This window comes from Physeter macrocephalus, chromosome 7, assembly GCF_002837175.3.
Source record: "Physeter macrocephalus isolate SW-GA chromosome 7, ASM283717v5, whole genome shotgun sequence".
NCBI lineage: Eukaryota > Metazoa > Chordata > Mammalia > Artiodactyla > Physeteridae > Physeter > Physeter macrocephalus.
In genome coordinates this window covers 152,873,532-152,879,369 of record NC_041220.1, presented here as the reverse complement: position 1 = coordinate 152,879,369, position 5,838 = coordinate 152,873,532, and the positions used below count along the sequence as shown (strand labels likewise).

At 47.9% G+C, this 5,838-nt stretch overlaps 1 protein-coding gene and 1 non-coding gene across 2 annotated transcripts in view; one reads left to right on the top strand and one right to left on the bottom strand.

Moving 5' to 3' along the window:
• The window catches only part of TBL1X (transducin beta like 1 X-linked), a 241,535-nt gene that overhangs the window by 216,771 nt on the left and 18,926 nt on the right, over positions 1–5,838 (bottom strand). The gene's annotated exons all lie outside the window — the stretch shown is intronic.
• On the top strand, positions 2,284–2,387 carry LOC112062077 (U6 spliceosomal RNA). Its single transcript, XR_002890542.1, has one exon. It is a non-coding gene; the product is annotated as a U6 spliceosomal RNA (small nuclear RNA).

Genomic DNA, 5,838 nt, shown 5'->3' with positions numbered 1-5,838 from the left:
GAGAGGCCCGCGTACCGAAAAAAAAAAAAAAAAAAAAAAGAAGAAAAAGAAAAAGAAATGAGTAACTACGTGTGATGACAGATGTTAACTAAACCTACTGTGGTGATCATATCACAATGTTTACGTATACCAAATCATTATGTTACACACCTTCAGCTAATACGTTATATGTCAATTATACCTCAATTTTTAAAAAATGAAATGAAAATTAAAAAGGACAGTTGAAGGATGGAACTGTCTCTGTGGGTCCTGACCCTCCCCCCAACTGCATCCCACAAGCCAGGGGATGTCTTTTCTCAACAGGGAATCAGGAAGAACAAAAGCCTTGCTCTCACAACTACTGTACTTAAAGACACAATCAAGGAGAAGCATCTCATTTAAACAGCACTCAACCAAAGGAGAAAAGAGAGAGAACAAAAGAGAGAAATAGAAAGTTCTGCACAACAAAGTTATTTCCGTAACTTGCTGGTCGCCCCAAGAGGTGATACTTGGCTGATCTGATGATAGCCAATTCTAGGTGACACGGCATCCTCTACGGCAAGTGCTTCCCCAGCCAGCTGTTAAGGAGAAAATCTCTACTTGTTTGCTGTGCGCGACAATGCGGGTGGGAATAGACAGGCTTTTGCTCACTCACTCACCGCACTGTCCTCTGCTTGTCCTGCCAGCAAGTCAAATACCCTTTTTTTTTTTTTCATACCCTCAACATTTCAATCACCAAAATAAAACAACACTTCTGTAGGAGGAGGAAGGAGGCTGTCAGCCTCTCCATGACACGGCTCCCTCCTCTAATGAGGTCAAAACTTTCTTTTGGCCACACAGCAACCGAGTGCCAGCACGCTAAGCATCAGCCCCTAAAGACTGGAAACAGAATTTACAGCAAGATATAAAAGGCTGGTCCATGGAAACGTGATAAACCACCCTTAACCATGCAGCACAACGTGCGCTGCAAAGGACACCATGAGCAACTGACCCATAATTACCATGTGCTCGTTGCAGTGCAGAGCAGAAAGGAAACCTAAGGCATGAACTCTGCTATCAAGTACTTGCAGTCTTGCTGGTAAGAAAGAAGAAAATACATGCGTAAGAGAAACAGTGGGCAAAAGGCCACCTGGAAAAAAAGAGTATTAAGCTCATCATAGAAATCTCCTAATAAAAAACAGATTTTCCAACACCAAATAAATGGTCCATTTATTAGGCTGTGCAATAGCAAAAAAAAAAAAAAAAAATTAATAAAACTTAAAGAATTAATACAGTACAAAGCCAATGAGAATAAGTCACAGAAATCATAGAGACCTAGAGCCAAGACCCCTGGGTTGTAACTTGCTTCCACACAGCCACCTCTGAGAGATTACACAACTCCTTCTTCCTCGGGAGGGCTCTATTGTCTTTACGTGGAAAGGACTGCCGACTGCCCTTCCCAGTGGAGACAGTCCTGCGAGACGTGGTACTCAAACTTCAAAGTGCGCGACAGTCACCTGGAAACCGCATGTGTGCGGGGCTCTTCAGCCCGGGCACACGTGGACCCAGGCCGGGTAATTCCTCGCGGGGGGGCCGCCCTGGGCACCGCAGGAAGCTGAGCAGCATCCCTGGCCTCCGCCCGCTAGATGCCAGGGGCGCCCTCTCCCCTAGTTGCAACTACAACAGCGTGTCTCCAGATGTTGCCAAAGGTCCCCGGGGGGACATGACTGCCCCCCCCACCTCCCCCCACTACCACCTCCCCAGCTGAGAACCCCTGTTCTAAGATGGAACCAAGGAAGCTACGTATTTCACAAGCACCTGCTGCTTCCAACGTCCACCTACGGGGCTATTTTTCTGGATACAACAACTGGGCGCATCAGTCTCGTCCACTGGGGTCATCTTCCTTCCCACACACCAACAGGGCAGAAGGTATCACAACCCCACTTCCTCCCTCTTGCCCCTTAACACACGTGCCCTTTGCCCCCTTTGCTGGGTGACTCTGCACGACCTCCCGACTAGAACAGCCCTCCTCAGCCCACGGATGTGGGATCTGGCCACGTCACTTGCTCTGGTCAACGAGCATTAGTGGGAGGGACAGGCAGAGGTTTTAAACGTTGACTGCGTGATGTAGCTTGGCTTCTTCTTATACCAGATAGGAGGGGCAGAATTACAAGCCCCAAGAGGCTACTAGCCTCAGGAGGAGATTAGGAGCTCAGTCTTAAACCCAGCCCAGAGCCTGATCAGGCCTCCCTGATCCCACCCAGCTGAGCCCAGAAGAGCCACACCTCACCACCCACGGACCAGTAAGCAAGAAATAAGGGCTTGGTGCTCTTTTCAGCAGCACATATATTAAAACTGGAAAGATACAGAGATTAACACGGCCCCTGTACAAGGGTGACACAAAAATTCATGAAGCATTCCATATTTTTGATGGAAACTAAACTTTCGGTGGTGAGCACGCTCCAGTGTACAGAAATGTCAAAATACGGTATTACACACGTAAAACTTACATGTGATAAGCCAACATTACCTCAATTTTTAAAAATTCTGTAAAGAAGTAAGTGCTTGTTTCTGTAAGCCTTTGTATGTGGGGGCGCTGTCTGTTACACATCATTAGCAAAGCAGAAAGCTGACTAATACACTCCCCAAATATTTCTGAACCAAAATTCTGATTAACAAGTGGATATTATTATGATTTTTCTGTCCCTACCCCCACCTGTCTTCCTCCACTCTTTTATGGAGCCACAAACCCACCAATTCAGTCCCCATAAAGGCACACATGGTAGTATCTCTGAAGTCCTGGGGGCCAGGTCCCACTCTTCTCACATCATGGTGGTCTTTCCCACAGCTGACTCAGACTCTGAGACACTAACTCCAGGGAATAGTTCTGTCAGAGTCCCCGAGAGACCCTCAAACTGACAGTGGCAGGGCCACCCACCAACTATGGAGTTCTTGGGAAGGAGAGGCTCTAGACATACAAATGTGTTCGATCAGCACCAAAAATCCCAGGTCCTTCCAAGACAGAAAACAACCGGGTGTGCTCAGAGATAAATCAAGACTCACCCAGTGGCTGCACCTCAGTGAAAGGCAGGCACACCAACCAAACAGCTCCATGACTTCTGAGTCATTCAAGAGACAAACAGCAAATACTAAACAAACACACAAACCTTGCAGGGTTCAGAGGAACAAATTAAGAGACAGAAACAAAGGAAATAAGTCTCCTTGAAGACTGTCCATGGAGCCAGAGGATAACGGCCCCCAGAAAGTCCCATGCCCTAATCCCTGGGCCCTGTGACAAAGTTACCGTGCATGGCAAAAAGGACTCTGCAGGTGCGATGAAGTTAAGGATCTTGAGGCGGGGAGATTATCTTGGATATTGGGGGGGTGGGGGCCAATGTAATCACCTGAGCCCTAAAAAGTGGGCCATCTCTCCAGGCTGTGGTCAGAGAGAGATGTGACCAAAGAGGAATGATCAGAGAGATGCTGTACTGCTGGCTTTGAAGATGGAAGAAGGGGCCATGAGCCAGGGAATGCAGGAGGCCTCTAGAAGCAGGAAGAGGCAAGGAGTGGCTTCTCCCGAAAGCCTCTGGAAAAGAAGGCGGCCCCACTGACACAGTGAGACCCATCTCAGACTTGTAACCTCTGGAACTATAAGATAACAGAGTGGAGTTGTTCAAGTCAGGAAGTTTGGGGTCATCTGTTCCAAGAGCGACAAGAAACTAACACAGTCAATTATAAGATCAACGGAGAAAACACACATGACCTTCAGCCTTAGCAATAAGCTCTTTGTTCAAGGCACAGACACCCCAGAAAGTCGTGCCTATGGATAGCTGGAGAAAAATCAGCCTCCATATTCTCCCAACTGACCCTGGAACGGTAATTTATGGCTCTACACAGGCAGAAGGTTTATAAATTCAGAAAAGTAAACAACTCTATGACTCTGTTTCAGTCTAAGCCGGTGTTGTGGCTTCAGAGAGGCCCCGGAAAGCAGCCAAAGTCTAGCTGGTTGGAACCCCATGACCCCAGAGCAACTTCACACTACCCCCTTGGGAACTACAGGCTTCCTATGTCTCAGCTCACACCAAGAAAGGACCCTCTAAAATCCCATCCAGGGACTTCCCTGGTGGCGCAGTGATTAAGAATCTGCCTGCCAATGCAGGTTCGAGCCCTGGCCCGGGAAGATCCCACATGCCGCGGAGCAGCTAAGCCTGTGCGCCACAACTACTGAGCCCACGCGCCACCACTACTGAAGTCCACATGCCCTGGAGGCCGCGTGCTGCAACTATTGAGCCTGTGTGCTGCAACTACTGAAGCCCACGGGCCTAGAGCCCATGCTCCACAACAAGAGAAGCCACCACAATGAGAAGCCTGCGCACCGCAACGAAGAGTAGCCCCCGCTCGCCACAACTAGAGAAAGCCTGCACATAGCAACAAAGACCCAATGCAGCCAAAAATAAATTTAAAAAATAAAATCCCATCCAAAAGGCAGCACAAAAGAGGGGTCAGCAGGTACAGCTTTAATTGGCCAAAACTGTTTTCTAGGTTGATCTTTAGGGGAAGAGATGGAACAACTAAAGAGAAGGAGAAGGCAGATACAGTTTACGCCCAATGGGAAGCTGAACTGGAAATGGTTTTATAAACACTGCTCCATCTGTGAACCGTTTTCCATTTCAACGTAATCTGAAAGGAGCAGCCCGTGCCCTGGGTTTACCCAGCGCGTAACATTCTTCCACCTGATTCCCCACCCCAGGCCCCAAGCCCCCCTCAATTACCCAGAGATTCCACAAAACGTTTACCAAGAAACTGGAATAACACACACTACAACCTGGACAAACCTCAAAGACCTGACGCTAAGGGAAAAAAGCTAGACAGCAAAGGGTACATACTGTGTGATTCCATTTATAGAAAATGTCCAGAATAGGCAAATCCACAGGGACAGAAAGCAGATCAGTGGATGCCAGGGGTGGGTGGAGAGGGGATGTGGGAAGTGATGGCTTAATGGGTAAGGGGTTTCTTTCAGGGTGATAACAACGCTATAGAATTAGACAGCGGTGATGACTGCACAACTCTGTAAAAATACCAGGAAAGTACTGACTTACATACACTTTGAATGAGTGAGTTGCACTGTATGTAAGTTGTATCTCAATAAAGCTGTCATATTAAAAAAATAGAAGAAGAAGAGAGAGGAAGAGGAAGAAGAAACCACCACTAGGATATTAGCCAATGATTACAAGTCACTGCAAACTTTAAAAAATTTAACCATCCCAAGGAGATTAGTTTACTTAACGAGCCTGGAATCCTGCGTACCAGCCCGCTCCACAGTAAAGACTCTGAAACGCCTGAGCAGAGGTGGGTAGCAAACCGCGACCAGAGGTGGTTTATGGAACAGGCTCAGGAACAAAGTGGGACGACTGGGGTTCACGATGAAATGCAGGAAGATGATTTTGCAAAAGTAACAGTTCTCAGTAATTTAAAGCAACTCTCTACAATGAAAGTTTTATCTCTCTCCAAAATAAAAAAATAATTGTAACAACTACATTGGCTGTGGCAGCAAACATCTACTGATAACTTCTGGCTGCTCCAAGTTAGCCGATTCAGATTAGACTCCTGAAAAGCAAACCGAAAGTAAAATACGTTTATGGGTTTGGGACTGGCTGCTTCAGCTGGGAGGGGATGGGATGGAGAAAGGATGGATATCGTTCCCCTGTGAGAGGAAAGGCGGGTGAGCAGCCTTAAGAGTCCAGTGGACCCAGCAGCACGGGGAGCCCCTGGCACAGGGCCTGGGTCCAATCCCGCCCCCCCCGGGCTTGGACCATTTCCTCAGAAGGTGACCCCAGCAACCGCAGACAGGGCCCAAGTCGGATCCCGCAAGAGTCGGGG